The sequence below is a fragment of the Corvus hawaiiensis genome, chromosome 20, assembly GCF_020740725.1.
Source record: "Corvus hawaiiensis isolate bCorHaw1 chromosome 20, bCorHaw1.pri.cur, whole genome shotgun sequence".
In the NCBI taxonomy this organism is placed as follows: Eukaryota; Metazoa; Chordata; class Aves; order Passeriformes; family Corvidae; genus Corvus; species Corvus hawaiiensis.
In genome coordinates, this window is record NC_063232.1 from 13,497,702 (window position 1) to 13,518,635 (window position 20,934).

Sequence of the window (20,934 nt, forward strand, 5' to 3'; positions counted from 1 at the left end):
GAGGTCACCTTTGGCTCAGGGCCTCTTGTTCAGGCCTCAGTCAGGCCTCTTGTTCAGGCCTTGGCCCTTCAGGGACGTGGTTTAGTGCTGGGCTTGACTGTGCTGGGTTAATGGTTGGACTCGATGAGCTCAGAGGTCTTTTCCAACAGGAAGGATTCTGTAATTCCAGGATTCTGTCTGCTGCATTCAGCCAGGCCCATGGTAGCAGCATTATTTTGGTCTAAAAGGCTCCTCTTGCTCAGCTCTTGTGGCCTAAGGCTTCAGCTCCTTCAGCTCCTGGTGCTGAGCTGCTCATGCTGAATGAGATGACTCGGAGAGAAGAATACAGTTCATCCAATTCCTTCTGGCACACGGAGAGGGGAGGCTGTGAAAACAGGAGCATTGTTTGCTGTGGCCTCCTCTGTGCCCTTCACGCCTTTCAGCGCTTTGAAACAGCCAAGAGCTTTCTCCAAGAGTGCAATGAAGCAGCTGTTCCTGCTCCCAGCTCTCACCCTTCCCAGTCTCTAAACTTGACTGCTTTTGTCCCTCTTGCTGTGCCTTCTGTGCCCCCGGGGCTCGGTGGCTGCTGCCCAGGGCTGTGGCACTGGCACAGATCAAGTGCTCGAGACCCTCCTTTCTCTGCCCTTGGAGCTGCCTGCTCACAGCAGTGTAATAAATGGTTAAAAGTTTTTTCTTTTGGTTAAAAAGAAGTTAATAGTTACTTGTTATACACAGTTAATAAGTTGATTATTATTGCGAGTGTACGGGTGTAATGCTGCTATGTGATCGCTAGATGGTGACACCAAATAGGGGAAGAGTGGTAGGTCTACAGAAAAGTGGAGAATGTTCTGGAATGTTCTTAAGATGACTTAATGGTTTATGATGTAAACATCTTGAAGAATTATTGGTTAGAGGGCAAACCAATCACTCGACGCCCCAGAGATTGATGGAGCTGAACGCCAATGAGGACCCTAGCAACGAGCCACCAGAGGGAGGATCGGAGCTCCACCAATCATAACATCAGAGGGACTATAAAACGGCCCCGGGGCTGAGCCCCCGCGCGGCGGGGTCTTCCTGAGGAACCTGAGTCCGAAGGAACGCCCTGTGCGTCACACCGTTGGTTTTTTTTCTGGCTTGTCGCGCGGAGCCTGGGCTTATCCTGGGTTCCCGCTCGCAGCGGTTAACAAATAAACGAGTTGACTTTTCCTTTAAAAGTCTCAGCCTTGTTTACAACAATTCTGGGGACTCGTCCGGGATAAGCCACGCCCCCTGGGCGGTCCCGAGGGAGGACAGGTCCCGGGAAGACGTCTCTGGCCGATTTTTGCCACCCAGAGTTTGGATTTCTTTGAGACCGTTGACGGCAGCTGGCTTTCCCGAGTAACGGCTGAGAGCACGACAACCCAGAAGGGAGAGAGCCCTCCGAGAGGGAGCGGGGCTTGCAGGTACGCCGGGTAGTGCTGTGAGTGGGGTGAGGCATAAGGGGGTGCGAGAGTGTGTGTTAGGGCGGCTGGTTGTGGCGGGGGCTGCGTGGAGCGGGCTCCCGGAGCGAGTGTGGAAGCGAGTGTGGACGAGAGAGTGTGGTACTCTTAGGGACCCCAGGGAGGGGGAGACGGGGGAGTACGTCCTTTTCGCCGCCCTTACCCGCGTAGGCTCCCGTTCCTCCGTGGTTGGAGGCTCCGAGGGGTGGCGTGGCGCTGGGTGTGAGGGCTTCTGGACTCTCGGGTGGGACACCGGCACACGCGGTGAGATCCCAACGGGGGGGGCACAGTAGCCTCACCGGCCACGGCCGCCTGGAGGGCAGTTCCTCAGGCCAGATCAAGGGCGGGTCTGGCACCTGGGGAACTAGGACCTTTGGAGGTTGGAGGTTAATAACTTCTGCCTGGGGACCATCAGGTTTGGGTGGCCGCCGGACAGGGGATTGCCCCTTCTCGGGAAGGTGAAGGTACCCAACCCAAGGGGGATTAGGACCCCGAGTGAGAGATCCCGAGTGTGGACTCACGAGGGGGGCAGTATCTCACGGCGCCTCAAGCTGGGAATCCCGTGTGTGGGGGATTCATTGAGGGAGTGAGAAAAATTCCTTGCAAACGCAGTGACAAGGAGAGGCCACCGGTTGTGAGAAGCTCTCTCACTCAATAGGAGTGAGAGGGGGGTTAGAACCTGCCAGGATAGGGATAAGTTTTATTCTTATTTGTTATATGCCTAAGTGATTTTATCTTCTTAATTTGGAATCCAAGACTACTTCGGTGTATTCTGTTAGTAGCATTTGTTTTATTTAAATACCTTTTTTTAATAACTTCTTATCAGTAATAGATATATGAATTTCTTGGGGGGGAAGAGATTGATTTGGCCGTGTGATTGTGGGAGACTTAATAGGCGAGGTCCTGAGGTGAGGTTCATCCAATAGTCCTCAGGCCGCCTATTAAGGAGAGAGTGTATGAATGTAGAATATTTAGTTTGTGTAGGTGCTTTTATTTGTTTTGGAGTGTTGGTAACTTCACTGGAGCGGTCAGGGCTTGGTAAAAGGCTGTAAAAGGTGTCTTACAGCTAACGAGCGCTATTTTGCGATATATATAATTGTTCCGATTATTCATTCGTGGCATTTTTTGTGTTGGCAGTTTGTGCTTTTGGTTGGAACTCAAGACTACTTGGGTGCACTTTGTTAGTCCTTTTTTTGTTATTCGGAAGGGGTTTTTTTGGCACATATTAATTAGTTAAAGAAAGGTCTTATAAAAATTATTTTAATTGCGTAGTTGCTGCGGTGAGCCTGGCGGTGGGGTTCTGAGATGGTAGTCCCCAGACCGCCTATCAGGCAGAGAGGAGAAGTGTCTAGTGGCGTCAGACGAACGCCATTTTGCGATATAAATTGTTCTGATTATTCTTTAGTGGCATTTTTCTGTTGGCATTTTGTGTTTTAGGTTGTAACTCAAGACTACTTGGGTGTATTTTGTTAGTCCTTTTTGGTTATTCAAAAGAATTTTTAGTGCATATGAATTAAGTTTAAAAGTCTTATAAAATTATTTTAATTGCGTGGTTGTTGCGGTAAGCCCGGCGGTGGGGTTCTGAGATGGTAGCCCCCAGACTGCTTATCAGGCAGGGAGGAGAGTGTGTCTAGTAGCGTCTGGTGAACGCCATCTTAAACTGTCGGTGTCTAAGCCATTTTACGATCTAGGCTGCAGAGGAGAGGTGATCGGTGGCATCTGGCAGGAGCCATATTAATTTTTTTTGGAGAACTCCCCAGAGGAGGGAGGGTTCCCCCGCTACGGGCCGGAAGAGCCTGGTGGGGTTCATCCGGTTTCCAGTTGGGCCGCCATTTTGGTTGTAGTTTTTGGTGGGGTGCATCCGGTTTCCGGTTGGGCCGCCATTTTGGTTGTAGTTTTTTTTTTGTCTCCGATCGGAACTCCCACGATCGGTGTATTTTCCCACGATCCCTTTGAGGTTCCTACATACAGGTTTATCCCTTTTCTCTCTCGTTTTATTGAAACGCTTTGTGTTATCATTTGAGACTGGCAGTCTTATTAAGTTCCCATATTAAGGGATTCATAACTTAAATTATTTTAGTAATTTATTAAATATTTACATTGTAATCCAAGTATTATACTAAGGAATTAAAACTTGTATTATTTTAGTAATATTAAAGAATTAATTTAAATATAAATACTTGAATTATTGTGGTAGTTTATTAAATTTTTAAATTATAATTCAATTATTTTATTAAGGAATTTAAAACTCATATTATTTTAGTAACTTATTAAATATTTAAATTATTTATAATTAGTACATTAAGGAATTAACTAAAATATAATTATTTGAACTATTTTAGTAATTTATCAAGTATTTAAATTATAACCCGATTATTATATTATTAAATATTTAAGTTATAATCCAATTATTATATTAAATATTTAAATTATAATCAGATTATTATATTTATTAAATATCCAAATTATAATCCAATTTATTATTGAATCATGGGTCAGTGTGCAGGGAAGGATTCCCAGAATACAAAGAAGGAAAAGAAAGAGATAAAAGACATTCCTCCCAACAGTCCCTTAGGGGAAATGCTGAAATTTTGGGATACTGATACAAATTTAAAGAAATTGGACAGAATTAGAATGATTAATTATAGCATTGAAATTTGGTCAAAGGAAGTGATTCAGGAGGGGCCTGTTTATTGGCTCTGGTACGGATCTAAAGAAAAATGGATGTGCAGGGCCTTAAACAAACACGTTAACTTAAAAGAAAACCAAAATGAGGAAGAAATATTATATGCAGCCTGCTGGCTTGAAAATGAAATCTGGGATAAGAAGATAAGAGTGTACAAAATGGAAAGAGAGGGGAAAAAAGGAAGAGAAAGAGGAAAACTCTAAGAGGAAATGGGATCCTCTGGATCACCTCCCAGCCCCCTCTCCACCACCACCACCTGTAGTTCACCCTCCTACCCCTCCAGTACCCCCTCCTAGTCAACCAATACCACTGCCTGCATCTCCACCTGCACCTCAGCCTCTTCCTGTATATACTAATCCAGAACCCAAAACCCCAGTTACCTGCCCGACACCGCTCTCCACTTCTTTTGTAGTCCAGCCTTATTCTCCAAACCCCTCTTTAATATCTCAGAGTCTCCCTATGTCCCTTATTACACCTCCTACATTTCAGTCTGTTCCCCTTAGTTTCTCTTTGATGTCTCAGTCACCTGCTGAGGAACCGGTTTCTAATAAAAAAACTGAACAGGGAGGGGATGGACTCTAAAGTTCTCGAGGAGTTGATGGACGTTGTTGCAGAAATGGAGAAACAGGAAAAATCAGAAGGGAGCTCAAGTCAGCACAATTATAACACTCGGTCTCAAGCAAAGAGGTGTCAGTCCAAGGAAGAAGTAGTGGAGAAATTGTTGCCCTTGAGAGAGGTACCCATGGGAGGTGTTAGGGGAGGAATTGGGTTTGTAAATGCACCATTAACAGCCTCTGAGGTTAGGAACTTTAAAAAGGAAATAAAGAGTTTATTGGAAGACCTTATAGGGATATCAAATCAACTGGATCAATTTCTAGGACCTAGTATAAATACATGGGAGGAATTGAACTCTATTTTAGGTATTCTTTTCTGCCCGGAAGAGATCCAATTAATATGTGCAGCAGGGATGAGAACATGGGAAAGGGAAAATAGGATTGGTCCCCGAGGGGAGGAAAAGATGCCAAATAATCAACCAGACTGGGATCCTAATGAGGAGCTGGGGAGAAGAAATATGAGAGATTATAGATCTTTAGTAGTGAGGGGAATACGAGAAGCAGTTCCTAGGACAAGTAATGTAAGGCTAGCTTTTGATAGCCAACAGGAGAAGGACGAGACACCTAGTGCGTGGTTGGAAAGATTGAAAAGAAACTTCCAGCTGTATTTGAGTGTTGATCCAGAAAGTCCAGAGGGACAAATATTGGTAAAAATACAGTTTGTAACCAGGGCATGGACGGATATTTGGAGGAAATTAGAAAAGATGGATGATTGGCAGGAAAAGGGCCTGAATGAACTGTTGAGGGAGGCGCAAAAGGTGTATTTGAGGAGAGAGGAAGAAAAGACTAAGACGAAAGCAAAGATTATGGTGGCCATAGCAAAAGAGAGTGTAGGAGCTGGGAGGGAAGAGTAGGAAGGAGAGCAGAGTGTAAGAAAGTATGTACTAACGATTACCAGCACTTTAAAAGAACTGCGACAGAAAGGATATCTTCCCCAGGCAACACCCATCGATTTTAACATCCATACGTTCCAACCTGGCGACTGGGTTCTAATCAAAACTTGGAAGGAAGAACCATTAACTCCCAAGTGGGAAGGACCTTTTCAAGTCTTATTAACCACTGAAACTGCAGCGAGGACACAAGAGAAAGGGTGGACCCATGTTTCCAGAGTAAAAGGGCCGGTGCCAGCTCCGACCAAATGGACAGTGGTGGGAACGACGGACACTAAGTTGACTTTAAAGAAAAAGCCACCAGAGAAATTACGAGATTTTTAACGGTTTTAAAGGAGTTATTAAGCTATTTATAAAGTGTTAATCATTAATTTATGTATTTTTAAAACTTACAGATTTTTAAAGTTGAAATGTAATTGGTGAACAACTATTTGATAAGACCTGTTTTAATATCCGGTGTTTCTCGTTACAGATCCGAAGAACTCTGAAGGAATAGAGCATCTTCCCACGCACCTAGTAATCAGACCCTAAAAGGAAGAAAAATAAGTTGACACAAAAAGGGAGATTGTCACCGCAACAAGAGGGTAACAGTAGCCAACAGGTAAGAATACTGCAAGGGGGCAAGACCGGATCAGGATACACTCTTGCCACAGAGAGTCGCGGATCCTCTAATTGGGATTAGAGGGGAGACATGGGTGGGAGAGTGCCCTGTACCGGACCCCTGCTGATAGGGGTTCTCCTCATGATTAACATCCAAGCAGGAGGAGCACCACCCTGTGATAAATGTTACTACCCCTTGTATGTGGGAGATTCTCGGACGGCCATCCTAAGAACCCATTCGAATCCGAGCCCTAATTGTGCCAACTTTTTAGAGCTGCAAACCTGCATAGAGGATGGCCAAACCTATTGGCTTTTTGAGAATGTAAGGACTTTTAAACAAAAATTACTGGGAGAATGCCCTATGAAGGAGAAATGGATCTGCTCTGAGAAGGACCCGGCAAAGCAAAAAGAAAAAGCAGGAAAATGGGAGCCAGACTTGATGAGAGAAAAGGAAGTAAAAGGGATAATTAAGAAGGGACCTGAAATCAGAATGATGGGAGGAAAGAACCTGTTCCTAGATCTGGTTGAGAAAATAAGCCATGAGTGGAATATAACTGATTGTTGGATTTGTGGAGATACCCGAATGGCAGAGGTTTGGCCTTGGGAGGGGATTGCTTTGACCCCACAGGAGACCCTAAAGATAATGGAGAAGGAATCATCAGGACCAGATGAGAGGGAGGAAGAAGAAACTTGGAGCTTGAGGTCGGGAGTCATCGGAGAAGAATGTCTGTAGAGGAGAGGTCCTAAATATATAGCATATGTGGGTGAGCTTCCCTGCAAAAGGTATTTTGTAACAAATGGTACACACCAGTGGTGGATCCCTAAGGCTAAGGATTTGTATTGGGCAAGAAAACAAAAACAAGGGTGTATATATGTGGAACAAGAAAAGTTACGTTAATGTATTACCAGGGAACCCAACTCCTTCCAAGACGAACCGAAAATTTCAAAATTCTGGAGTAAGATTGGCATAAACAATGTAAGTTTTCATAATTACTGGCGAGCACCAAAAGGACTCTTCTGGTTATGTGGGAAAATGGCCTATGTTATGCTTCAAAAAGACTGGGCTGGGAGCTGTACCCTAGGCATAATAAGACCTTCCTTTTTCCTACTTCCAAGAATTGAGGGACTAAGTCTTGGGGTTCCTCTGTATGATGAATTGGCACGGAGAAAAAGGGACATTCAGATAGGAGGAACCTAGAAGTGGGGGGAGGATGAGTGGCCACCTGAGCGGATCATAGCCACCTATGGTCCTGCCACTTGGGCCCAGGATGGATCATGGGGGTACAGGATTCCAATAAGTATGTTGAATAGAATTATCCGCCTTCAAGCACTGGTGGAAATAATATCTAACCAATCCACCCTAGCTCTGGACTTACTTTCTGCACAGTCCAGACAAATGAGAACTATGATATACCAAAATAGGCTGGCCCTAGATTACCTGCTAGCCGAGGAAGGTGGTGTGTGTGGAAAGTTCAATTCGTTCGAGTGTTGTGTAGAAATTGATGACCACAGTGAAGCTATCAAAAATATAACTACTAACATCAGAAAATTAGCCCATGTCCTGTACAAAGGTGGACCCCGCTGTTTAAATCTAATTGGTGGGACAACCTACTAACCGGAGAGTGGTGGAAGAAAGCATTGATAATTGTTGGACTCTCATTTGCTGGTTTCCTATTCCTGCCATGTTTAATCCCCTGTTTTGTTAGACTTATAACTTCTGTTGTGCAGAATATGCCCCTCATTCAGGAATTACAGACACAAAACCAGGAGAAAACTGCGAGAATTAGAGTGCTGCAAGCGGATGAATTAGAAGAGGATCAGGAAGGAAAGAAAACCCCTGAAGCAGCGAAAGAAATATATAAGAAATACCAAAGGCTGCAGAAGATTTGTAAGAATTATGAGGACACTGCCTAATAAAAACTGTAAAACTGTGAGATGGTTGATGCGGGCAAAAGCCCGATCAAAGTTTTAGAGGGGGGAGTTGTAATAAATGGTTAAAAGTTTTTCTTTTGGTTAAAAAGAAGTTATTTGTTATACACAGTTAATAAGTTGATTATTATTGCGAGTGTACGGGTGTAATGCTGCTATGTGATCGCTAGATGGTGACACCAAATAGGGGAAGAGTGGTAGGTCTACAGAAAAGTGGAGAATGTTCTGGAATGTTCTTAAGATGACTTAATGGTTTATGATGTAAACATCTTGAAGAATTATTGGTTAGAGGGCAAACCAATCACTCGATGCCCCAGAGATTGATGGAGCTGAATGCCAATGAGGACCCTAGCAACAAGCCACCAGAGGGAGGATCGGAGCTCCACCAATCATAACATCAGAGGGACTATAAAACGGCCCCGGGGCTGAGCCCCCGCGCGGCGGGGTCTTCCTGAGGAACCTGAGTCCGAAGGAACGCCCTGTGCGTCACACCGTTGGTTTTTTTTCTGGCTTGTCGCGCAGAGCCTGGGCTTATCCTGGGTTCCCGCTCGCAGCGGTTAACAAATAAACGAGTTGACTTTTCCTTTAAAAGTCTCAGCCTTGTTTACAACAGCAGCCTTTTCCATCTGCAAGCTCCACATGGACAGGGAGTGCCCACCTCTGCTCCTTGCCCACCCTCCAGGAGCCCAGGGCTGCCATCTCCAGTCCCTGCTGGCACTGAGGGCTCCCAGGTGCCCCAGGCTGCTGTGACACCGCTGCCAACGGGAGGGAACAGCGGCAGGGGCTGTGCTGAAAGTCAGCTCCATTTGCTGCTACTGCTGTGGGCCCCAGAGTCAGGGATCAGATCCAGGCCCTGCTGCTGCTCCCTCAGTATTACCACAGGCCTGGGCCCTAGGGTGTATCACCGTGTCCTGCAGCCATAGGGAGGAGGAGGAGGAGAGAGATCCAGCAGGCAGGAATTGTGCAGCAAGATTGATTTATTTAATTATTTTACAAACTCTTTTATAGACTTTTTTCTTCATAGTCCAATTGGACAAAGGACCAGCCACCCCTTGGGGTGATTGGCTAAAATCCTAAAACATCCATTGTCAAAATATTTTCCTACTATACCATACACAAGACTTTTCAGGGTTGCAGGTGGCTTGATTGTTTACATAACTCTGCTACGTCTTCGGTGAGAGAGAAAAGTCTCTCACAGACTTAGAAAATAGCAAGAAACTCCTTGCTAGCAGCATTTTGGTATCTACACCTCAGGATCAGGCACAGTTTGGGTGTTGCTGTCAGTGCCAGCAGGAGCGGGTGCTGGAGCAGCGGGTGCTGACAGTGCCCCAAGCCCCGGGGCCCGAGGGGTGCCTGGGCTGCAGGGCTGGCAGAGAGCTGCCCCTTGTTCTCCCTGTGCCTCACTGTAGCGGGTTGAGTTCAAAACCGGGCAGAAACACCAACTAAATGTAGTGGTTTTGGTTCAAAATATTCATTACTTACTTATTTTCCTTCTGTGAGATAAGAATTGGGAGAAAAGCAAAGCAGGCACAAACCTTAAATAGTTGCAGTACAATGAAAGAGTTTTATTACTAACAGAATTAAAAGTAAAGAGAAAATAACAAAACAAAACTAAAGCAAATCCCCCCCCCCCCCCCCCTTCCAGCACTTCTCTCCTTTTACCCAACTCGCACAAAGGATAACAGAACATGGGATGTTAGTCAGTGTTGCAGTTCTTGAAAAAGTCTCTCTCTTATGCTTAAGGAAAAAAGGGTTTTCCTTCAGTTGCGCGTGGTTGCCAAACTGCCACCAACAGCAGACCCGCCTGGAAACAATCAATCTGCTGTGTGTAGAACATCTCTCCCATGAAAAATCTCACAGTTCCTTCACACTACAAAACATGGGCCATCACATGGGGTTATTAATCTTTTTAAGGATAAATTATTTTGGCCTGCACACAAAGGCTTTTCTTCGCCACAAGTCTCTAACAGCCTCTTACTACTTCTATATAGCCTGGCATAGGCACTCTTCATAATCAGGCCACACGACGATTCTCCATCCCCCCATGTTCTTCAAATGGATTAAAGAGACAATTAGTTTGTGGTATTACAGTTTCTTACCACGGCATGCAAGAAGGTTTTTAAGCTGCGCGCCAGAATCGCGGCACCGCCCTCTTTTCTCCCGTCGCCATGCTCAGCTCCGTCCCACAGGACTCACTTCTCTTTCTCTCTGACTCTGAAGCCGCCACGTTGAAGAGTGTTCTTGTTCGGGCTTTACGGTGGGGAAAGCCTCGCTCCCTCTGTGCTGCTGGCTGTGTGGTGTCCAGTTCAGCACGAAGTGTGCTGGCTGCTGCCAGGAGGCTCTGCCGGCTCCGCATGGAGAGGAGAGGGACCCGCCTGTCCCCAGAAGCCGCGCTGGATGGGTTTAGCTGTGAGCAGTCCATGGCTGGTTTTAGCTGCCTGCGGCTCTGGGACAGTCCCCCTGCAGTGATCCAGGGTCCGTGTCGCAGTGTTGGGAAAGGGGGAAAGGGGCAGTGGCCCCGGCCCGGCCCGGCAGGGCCAGGAGGCTCGGAGCCCCCCCCACCTTCTAGCAGGCGAGCGCCGACAAAAAGAGGAAGTCCCGCCTTTCCATGCAGTTTAAATATGTAAATTGTGAGAAGCGTAATTGGTCTTAAAGACTGTCCATCAACTCAGGGTCAACTCAATACACTCACGCAGAGCTGGGCCGCTCACAAGTGGGGCAGCGCAGCAAACAGGGAGCCTGCGAGTCCCTGCCAGCCCTGTCTGCTCAGAGATTGGGCCTTGGAGCTGCAGGGGGACAAAGGCAGCTGCTTCTGGTCCCTCTGCATGTCCCCGTGTTCAACAGTGCTGCTCCATCATTTAGGACGTGTTTTCTGTTTAATTAATAGAAAAACAAAAAAGATAAAAACCAGAAAATATTAGGAAACATAAAACCAAAACCCACATGTGGAGTGAAAAATCTTTTGTAACTCTGGATTAAGAGGTAACTGCTCTTTTCAAAAAGACAACTCAGGTATTTGTAAATATGCTGAGGGCATTGATCCATCTTACTGACCTCAGCAGTCCTTTGTTAAAGATTTTGGGCTTTGTTTCCAACATTGTTATTTTAAATTGTGGTTGAAGCAATAGGAAATTGATTGTGCCCTGCCAGCTCTGAGCAGGACTGGCAATCTAAATTCTGTCCCACCCCAACTCATGGAGAAGATGCCCTTCCTTCTCACCCTGCCAATGAGCTGCACATTCCCTCTGAAATTGTCAGGGGGTTCTTAAAGACGCAAAGTCCCACTCAGGGCTTTTTGCTCTGGTTTGGCAGTGGAGAAGGGCAATTCTTCCTCCATCAGTTCCAGGCTGCACTGCCTCAGGAACATGGCCCACTCACCAGGTTGGGCCTGCTCGTGGCACTTCCAGCCAGAGGAGGAAGAAAGTGCAATGGCACAATTCCAGCCCAAAAGGAAGGAAGAGTGGGACAGACAGCACATCTTGTGCAGATCCAGGCGTTCAGCTGGGACTGTGCAGAGTTTGGGTTCTTGCCAGTGGCATGTGTGTCCCTGAGTGCAATCTCTTGGCCTGCACGAGAGTCTCACTCACCTGCAAAAGCAGAAAGCTCCGTCGCTGTGCTCGCAAGGGGCTCGTCTGATGCAAAGCTGTCAGAGCCCTGTGAGGGGAGAGCGGGCCCAGCCGTGCCCGGGGCTGAGCCCCAGCAGAGCCCTGGCAGAGCCCGGAGCAGCCTCAGCATCGGCAGAGCCCGGCTGCAAGGAGAGAAACCAGAAGCCGCCCATCAGCTGAAGCCTCCTGTCCCCTTGTCCCGGCTGCCCGCAGTGCCCAGGCCGTGCTGGCCGTGCTCAGAGCTGGGCCCAAAGCTGCCCAGCATTGCTGCCTTTGGGAGCAGAGCAGGAGGGCAGGACATGTGCCCAGCCTGCAGCCAGCCATGGCACAGCCACCTCCTCAGCAGCTGCCCAGAGCCCAAAAGCAGCTTGGCAGCCACTGCAGAATTCCCTGCAGCCGCCCCAGCAAAGGGGGAACCTTTGGTGCCCGGCCAGGCCGTGCCATGCCCAGCTCTGGCAGCATCCCCCTGGCTCTGGACTCACCTGCACACTGGGCGTGGAGCGTGTCTTTGGAGAAGGTGCCACAATCAAAGGCCATCATCTTCAGCTGCCGCTGGCCAGCTCCAGGAAGAGGTTGTTGTCCTTGAGCTCGTCCTTGGTGTCTCCAGCAGCAGCAGCCCCACCTGCTACAGCTTCTCCAGGGGCTCCTTCTCCTTCCCTGGGGCCACACCAGGCTCTCAGGGTTCTGCCCAGGGCCCCAGCCATCAATGAACCAGACAAGCAAAACCAGGAGGGATGGTGGCCACCAGTGCTTGCCAGAGCAGGCCTCCAGCTCAGCTGCAGCCCAAGAGCTGCGTTTTCCCTTCTGATGCTCCCTGCTCAGAGCTACAGGCAGGACAAAAGAGTCTGCTTTGCTTTGCCACTGATTGCCAAGAGATGGGTGGGGCTGTTACCTGCCAGGCCCCTGGATCACACTGTGCCCGTGGGTCTCTGCCATCCTCTAGGGCACATGAACACCCTGCAGCCAAGGCTCACTGAAGAGCTCTTCCAAGGACGGCCTGGCCAAGGGCTGCATGGACAAGCACCTCTTCAGAACATCCTGGCACTCTGGGCAGAGAAACCAGGAACCACCAGGCAGCTGCAGAAGGATCCTGCCCACTTTGCCCCCCGCTCCCGTGCCCAGGCCATGCTGGCTGTGCCCAGAGTTGTGCCTAAACTTGCCCATGGATTCTGTGCTTTGGAGGGCAGCAGGAGAGCAGGACATGTGCCACCTGCTCAGAGCTGCCAGAGCGGGATGCTCCTGAGCCCGCTGCTGCCTCCCAGCACTGCTATTCCCCCCGTGCCGCAGAGATGAGGGATCCACACAAAAGGAACCAGACCAGGAGCCCACACTTTCATTGCCTGCCAGAAATGGGTCTCATTTTGCTCTGCATTCCTTTCCTAGCAGGTGTTATCTATTAAAAACAAGAGAAAAAAGAAAAGAACCAGAAGAAGTAGGAGAGATGAAAACAAAACCTAGATGTGGAGTGAAAAGTCTTCTGCAACTTTGGATTCAGAGGGAATTGATATTTTTTAAAGAGAACTCAGTTATTTACCTTTTTTTTTGTTTTGTTCAGTACTTACATTGTTTTCACTCCATTCCTTTCTTCCTTTCTTCCTTTCTTCCTTCCGAATTCCTTCCTTCCTTCCTTCCGAATTCCTTCCTTCCTTCCGAATTCCGAATTCCTTCCTTCCTTCCGAATTCCTTCCGAATTCCTTCCTTCCTTCCTTCCTTCCGAATTCCTTCCTTCCGAATTCCTTCCTTCCTTCCTTCCGAATTCCTTCCTTCCTTCCGAATTCCTTCCTTCCAAATTCCTTCCTTCCTTCCGAATTCCTTCCGAATTCCTTCCGAATTCCTTCCTTCCTTCCGAATTCCTTCCTTCCGAATTCCTTCCGAATTCCTTCCGAATTCCTTCCTTCCTAATTCCTTCCTTCCGAATTCCTTACTTCTATGCTTTCTTGCTTTCATTATTTTTATATCTTTTGCTTTCTGTTTCTATTTCTTATTGCTTGCTTTTTCTTTATTTTCTTTTTTCTTGTCCTTTTCCTTTTTCTTGTTGGTTTCACGTTATTCTGTTAACTTCCCAATCATTTCGCTGCCAAAAAGGAAGCCACTCAGTCCATCCCTTAAATACAGCATAGGAATCGGTGTAGATACAGACAGGAGAAGTATTCTGTGCCTCACATTGGAAAACACTCCAAACAGCTATCAGCTCGCCAGCTTGGGCACTGCCTTCCCCCTCTGTGATAATTCCTTCACCTGAGGAAGTGTGGAGGGCTACAGCCTTATATTTCCACACCTTTCCTTCTCGCTTGGCAGAAGCATCCGTAAACCAAGAATTTGCTGACTGTTTGGGGGAAAAAGGAGGGGCCACTTTAATGACTGAGGCAGGTTTGTCTTGGCTGCTACCCAAGTTTTCAGTTTCTTGGATTGCCAGATCTTTTACAGCTCCTTCAGTTATTGAGAAGACGCTACAATCATGTTCAATCTGAGCATACCACTTCCTTACTGAGGCCCTCTGGGCCACCCCGTCAGGTGGGGGGGTCCCAGTAGAGACGGTCTTAATAACTTTGAAAAGGCCTCTCTAAACAATTGGTTGTTGTTGTGCAATCTTCTCCACTTCTAGGAGAGCTAAGCTAACCACAAACAATCCTTTCTCCCAGGTAGTGTACCTTTTTTCAGTATCTTTGAAGCCATGGGAGTAAAACCAACAGGCTTCGTCGGACCCTCAGGACCCCGCTGCCATATGTGTACTGACAACCCTGAGGAGACAAATCCCCATTCCACCTGGAAAGCATCTGTAGGGTGAATAGGGCCCAGGGCTTGGTGAGCTGTTGTTTCAAAAACCAACAATTGCAATGCTTCTTCTTGAGAAGCACTCCATTCCCATTTTGTCCCTTTTCTTAACAAGTTATAAAGAGGTCTGAATATGGAAAATCTGGGATGTGTTTTCTCCAGAACACTAATAATCCTAAAGCATGCTGGAGATCTTTTTTGGATTCAGGCATTTTAATCTGATCTAAAGAGGTTAGGGTATCAGGTGGGATACATGTCATACCTCCTTTCCACCAAATTCCCAACAATTTCACTTCATGTGAAGGGTTTTGGGTTTTTTCTGAGGGAATTTGCAAATCAAGGCTTTCTAAGTGGGAGGTTATTTTCTGTTGGGTATCTCTCACTTCTTCTACTTCATCTTCTCCCACAAGGGTATCATCAATGTATTGATAAACAGCCACATTGTCAGCTTTGGGTGTTTTTTCTGACTCTTGGGCTAAAGCGTGATGAGCCAGGGTAGGAGAATGTTTGTACCCTTGGGGAAGCCTAGTGAAAGTGTGTTGCTGTCCTTCCCATGTGAAAGCAAAACGGTCCATATCTTCTGGCTGTAAAGGTATCATAAAAAACATGTCTGACATCTATAGTAGCCATGATTGAATGAGCCTTTTCTTGAATCAATGTTATCAATTCTGCCAGATTTGGGACTGCTGCTGTAAGAGGGTCTGTGTTAGCATTTAGCCTACGAAAATCTATTGTCAGCCTCCACTTCCCATTAGGCTTTGGCACTGGCCACACCAGAGAATTGAAAGGAGAATGGGTATTAAGTATTACTCCTTGTTCTCGCAGCTCCTGTATCACTGGCTTGATACCCTCTTTGGCACCCAGGGGGAGGGGGTATTGTTTCACATTAGTTACTTTGCTGAATGGTAGGGAGGCTGCAGCTTGGAGCAGTCTGATGTTAAAATGTGGTGTGCCAAAAGACCACAGAAGACCCTCTGAGTCCTCCCACTGCCTCCTAGCAAGGGCATTCATCCCTAATAAATTGGTTGGAATATCTCCAATCACCACATTGATAGAGAGTTGGTTTTCCTCTCCAGGCAAAGTGAGCTTGACTAAGGCCACATTCATAGATTCTGTCGTTCCCAAGGCATTTAAAACACAATATCGGTTCTTTGTTGGAACAATTCCACACCTCTGGGCATCTTTCTTTGTCAGCACAGAAATTTGTGCCCCAGTGTCAATCAGAAAAGTTACAGGTGCCCGTTTAAGGCCTGTAATAGCTGTGATCATTTTATCTCCTGTTTTATTTCTAGTGAGCATTCTCAGGTATACCCATGCTCCGTCTCTTCGCCCACTGACAAGAGACAGAGGGTCTAGTTTCCCTGGTTTTGATCATTGGTGATAATCACTTTGTTGCTTTTGTACTTGAAGACAGAGGAACGCACTGCCTGAGAAGAAAAGGGCAGACAGCCCAGTTTCTTTAGATGTGAAATCACATAGTACATGAAATCATGAAATGTTCCCTGGTTTGGTTTTTTAACGAAGTGTCTTGTTTTAAAAGTCAAATGTCTGCTAAGGAAGGTGGGAACCTTCCTGGAATGGCAAGGAGATCGCTCTCTCCAAATCATTATAACTTCGAAAATTATGGGGCTTAAACAATGCAGGAAAGGAGTAGCAGTTCTTTAGTACAGAATATGCACAGAACAAACCCCAGCACACGCACAGGAGGCTCCCCCGGCGAGGGCCGTGTTTGCCCTTTGCTGCAGTTACGGCCACGCCCGGCAGGGGCCGCTGGCGGCTGCGGCGGGCGCGGGGCGGGGCCGGGATCCCGCGCGGCCGGCGGGGGGCGGCGCTGAGGCCGCTGCGGCCGGCAGGGGGCGGGGCCGGGGGCACTCGCGGCCGGCAGGGGGCGTTCCGCTGCACGCTTGGCCCCTCAGCGGGGCGGGGGCAGCGGCGGCTCGGACACAACGGAGCAAAGGGAGCGATTCCCCGGGCACTCAGGGGACGGCGGACACAGCTCCGGCTCCAGGCGGCACACCGTGCACCGTCTGTGCATTCCCGAGCGGCAAGGAGGCAGGGAAAGCAGGCACATTCGATCACATTGCCGAATTGCAGCGTAGCAAAGTCCCGAAGCCGAATGCACGAAAGCTCCCGCAGCAACCACGCAAGCGACTGCCCCGATCCGCCGGCGGAAGGGAAGCAGGCAGTTTTACACCGCAGTCACTGAATTCCAGGATGCCCGTAAGTCTCGCGCAGAGCGTACACCTTTTGCACAATGTGCGACTGCCTGGGCAGCCTTTAAAAACACCTGCCCTAAAGCAAAGCCCTCCATCCTCCCCAAGGTTTCCCGGCTGCCAAATCCTAAAGATACAGTGACAGTCTTTTTGGCGCAAAAGATCATGGGATAGATACCTTATGGTTAGGAATCCCCCCCCAAGCCGGTGTCCTTCCAGGGAGTTGGAGAGAGAGGGAAGGTCCTCCCCGAGCCTCCTTTTCTCCAGGCTGAGCCCCCCCATCTCCCTCAGCCGCTTCTCCTCAGACTTGTGCTCCAGAGCCTGCCCCAGCTCAATTCCCTTCTCTGGACACGCTCCAGCACCTCAAAGTCTTTCTTGCAGTGAGGGACCCAAAACTGACCCCACCATTCGAGGTGGGGCCTCAGCGGTGCCCAAAACAGGGGGACGGACAGTCACTGCCCCGCTCCTGCTGGCCACACTGTTGCTGACCCAGGCCAGGATGCCAATGTCCTTCTTGGCCACCTGGGCACACCTGGGCTCGTGTTCAGCAGCTCTTGGCCACCACCCCCAGGTGCGGGGCCATTGGAAATTGCACAGAACGGTCAGTGCAATGTGGGGAGTTTAGTAACAACTCCAGGCAGCCCAGTCCGATTTAGGGACTCTGTGGCCGCTTTGCTAACAAGTCAAGGCAGCCCAGTTCCCTTTAAGGGCTCTGTGGCCGCCTGAAGTAACCAGCCCGTAGCGCTGCAGGGGGATGTTGTGAGCCAAGTGCAGGTGTAAACTATGTCCTTGGACACCAATTCCCACTCTTCCAGAACGTTTGGGTTTCTGCAGTGATCCCTCCTGCCCGGTGGCCGAAGCGCCTTCTGCGCGCCCGCGTTGCCGGCCGTGCTGGCGGCGCAGCCACGGAGGAACGGCCGCTCCGCGCGGGCCCCGCGGCCGCCGCTCCCCAGGGCACGGCCGAGCGCTCCGCGCGCGCAGCGGAACAGGGGGCGGAGGCTGCGTCGCTCGCGCTGCTCGGCCCGCGGGCGGAGCGCGCGCCACCAATGGGGAGCCGCAGGACGGGCGGGGCTGGGCGGGGATTGGCCGGGGCCGCGGGGCGGGGGCGGGGCCCGGAGGGGCCGGTGCCGCTGAGGGGCCGTGGGGGCGGCAGAGCGGGAGCGGCGGCGGCGGGGCGGGCGCGGGGAGCGGGCTGTGCTGGGGGAGTGACCCCCGGCGGGGGAGTGACCGAGCCCCGGCGGGGGACTGACGGAGCCCCGGTGAAGGAGTGGCCCCGGGCGTCTGGGTGGGTGCGTTCCTTCCTTGCCGTGGGTGGGATCGGGCCTGGAAGGGAGCCAGCCGTGTGGGCAGAGGGGAGCGGCGAGCCGCCTTCCCCTCACATCGCTTCTGAAAAGAAGCCTACGGGCTACTAGAGGGAGCGGCCTTCAAATGGGACAGTGGGGATTCGGATTACATATTAAATTTTTTTTTTTTTTTTGCTGTTGGGGTGGTCAGGCGTTGGCACAGGTTGCCCAGGGAGGTGGTGGTTGCAGAGGGTACGGTCAGGCTCAGTCAATGTGCAGAGAATGGATCAGGGTGGGGCGATGAGGCACAGCGAGCCGGGAAGTCAGTGCGTAGTTCGGACTATAGGATGATGATCTTTACCATAAGAAGTGTTTGATCAGACCGAAAGAAAGCTGTAGTGCATGTTGCACAGAGAGAATCAGGTGTTGCCGAGCAAGTCATTCTCCATTCCCACTGAATTTTTGCTTGGATAGGGTTCTGTCTTGTTCTCTGTGGTGTAAATGACATATATGGAGCAAGGAGTCTGGGCAAAAGCATCCAATTGACCAGGTCCAGTACAGGTAATGTTATAGCAGTAGCAATTTCTCAAATTGAGAAAGGCAGTTAAGTTTACAGGACTTTATTTCCAGAGGTTTATGAGAATGTGGTGAAACTTGTTTTTTCCTTTTGCCTGTATGTGTAAGTAATGAGCCCTATATTATCTGTGCATCTTCAAAGAAATTTCCAGTTAGCAGGAAGTTTAAGGGATTACTTTGATATCATTGCAGTGCTCCAAGCAGTGTCCCACTAATGTCACCCTTGAAAACTGGAATGTGAAGGACCAACAGCTTGCTCATCTTCATGCCTGGGTCACTTTGTTGCATGCATGGCAGTGCTGTTAAATTTGTTTCTTCCAGAATAAGAAAAAAAATTTTAAAAAATTGGAGGATTGTTGGGGGTGTGTATTGGATTACCTTTTGTCCTGATATTTCCTATTTATTGCTACTCTGTGGTCAATGTCACCTCTCAAGTTTGAAGATCACCTATGAAATCTCTGTAATATGCTGGGAATTTCAAATATAGAAGTGTCAATATTTGCAAAATATTGGGTTAAATAAAATCGAATGGGAAAACACAGCCAAAGCTGCTGGTAATTACTTGGAGCAGTAACCAAGTTGTTTGGTTGGATTATTGTAGGAAAAAAAGTTACAAATGCTCCCTTGAGGAGGGTACAAGAGGCTGAGCGACTCCCAGACTGCCTTAGATCTACCTAAGGAAAAGAATCCATGCCAGTGTTGTAGTGTGTAACCTTTATGGATTGTCAGCATTCCATTTCCGGATGGAATGGAGTGGGGAGAGGGGAACTTGCAATACCTCTGGGAAGGGAGGATGCCTTCCCACCTGGGAAAGCTCTGTCACAAATGGCATTGCTGAGCTCAGGGCTCCATCTCTGCAGCATAAGGGTGGTTGCAAAGGAATGGGATTGCTCGGTTCCAGTTTCACTCTGACCGGGTGAATGTCAACAGGACAATGTGCTGTTGCCTCGTGGTGGCAGCCAAACTATTTCCTGCTCTTCCTTACCAGTCTAAGGTTCTGATCATGTGTTAACCTAGAGCTGCACTGCCTCAATTGGTTCTATTCCATAATGCAGAGCCTTCACTCAAGGTTAGAAGTGATGTGCAGTCGAAGATAAAACTGTAATAGCATATTTTTTCTGCTTTTATTTCCTACAGGATAAAGTCTCAATGTGTGCATCAAATCAAAAGCTGGCTTTACTTTTAGATGATGGATACAGATCTATGTTATGGCTACTGGGCAGGTAATGAAGCTATTTTTTTTAAATTATGCTATCCAAACTTTAAAAATGTATTTTCCATTAAAAATGCAAAAAAATTGTTGCCGTCCGAGGTAATGTAAAATACGTGTTTTATCATCTTCCTGTAGTACAAATCAAAACAACAAAAACTATCTAGGAAGTGTCTGTTGCACCAGCTACATCTCTATAAAGTAGCCTGGAAAGATTGGGGAATCAGTACAAGAATAAACCAAAGGAAAGGTCTTCTGAGCAGAGGAAGTGAAAACAGGAAACAGATGAGTTCCAAAGGGAAAATATAAAAGAGAGAAACAATTGCCAATGTTTTTGCAAAAATAAAAAAGGACAAAGATGTGTGGTTCCATCTTGTAGCTAGAGGATCTGGAGAATTGTATTGTATATTTTAAAATTCTAATCTGGACAGAGACAATGTGCAATCCAGGTTATGAACTAATAAGAGTTGTAAGAGTTATGAGGCATAGTCACGATAAGAGTTGTGAGAATGAGCTTCAACAAACTCTGTGTCCACTGTAAAAGAGTTCCAGAAGAGATGATGTATTCATAGCTGGCATAGAGGAGTCAAGTTACGAAGCCTTTCTTGTTTAAGCAGGAGATAGAAAAGAGGAGGCCTCCAGTAGGGAACTCCCAGAAGCCAGAGGCAGAGCAGCGATTGTCCTGGAGCCGCCAGTTCCCAACCAAGGTTCCAAGAACGATGTGGCAGTACCAGAGGAGAAGACTTTTGGTGTGGTACTGGAAAAAATGCTCCAGCAGCAATGGCAGATGTTCCCATCTGCAGGGCACTTAGAGCCCTCAGCAATGGAGAAGAAGGATGAGGATGAATTCCACACGTCGGATACTCCTGGCAGGAGACTTGACCGTACCTGGTACCTCCATGAGAGGGGCAGGACTGGACACGGAGGAAGCCCTTTGGACAGGACTCGCTGCTCCCTCCGAGCCGTGGCTCTCAGCAGAACCGTGTCATTGCTGAGGATGCAGCTGGCCAGGAAGAGCCTTGCAGAGGAATAGGAGGCCAGCTCATTGCAGTCAGGGAATGGCTGACGGGTGTTTCCCAGCAGAACTTTCCTGGAG

The 20,934-nt window shown here is 48.4% G+C and overlaps 2 long non-coding RNA genes across 2 annotated transcripts; one reads left to right on the forward strand and one right to left on the reverse strand.

Moving 5' to 3' along the window:
- Window positions 1-228: 228 nt before the first annotated feature.
- LOC125336473 lies at window positions 229-12,353 on the reverse strand. Its single transcript, XR_007207761.1, has 3 exons — window positions 12,264-12,353; window positions 11,764-11,924; window positions 229-364 (listed from the first exon to the last, which is right to left on the reverse strand). It is a non-coding gene; the product is annotated as an uncharacterized LOC125336473 (long non-coding RNA).
- Window positions 12,354-17,990: 5,637 nt separating this feature from the next.
- LOC125336315 lies at window positions 17,991-20,723 on the forward strand. The gene is made up of 3 exons (XR_007207726.1): window positions 17,991-18,054; window positions 19,766-19,851; window positions 20,456-20,723. It is a non-coding gene; the product is annotated as an uncharacterized LOC125336315 (long non-coding RNA).
- Window positions 20,724-20,934: the final 211 nt, after the last annotated feature.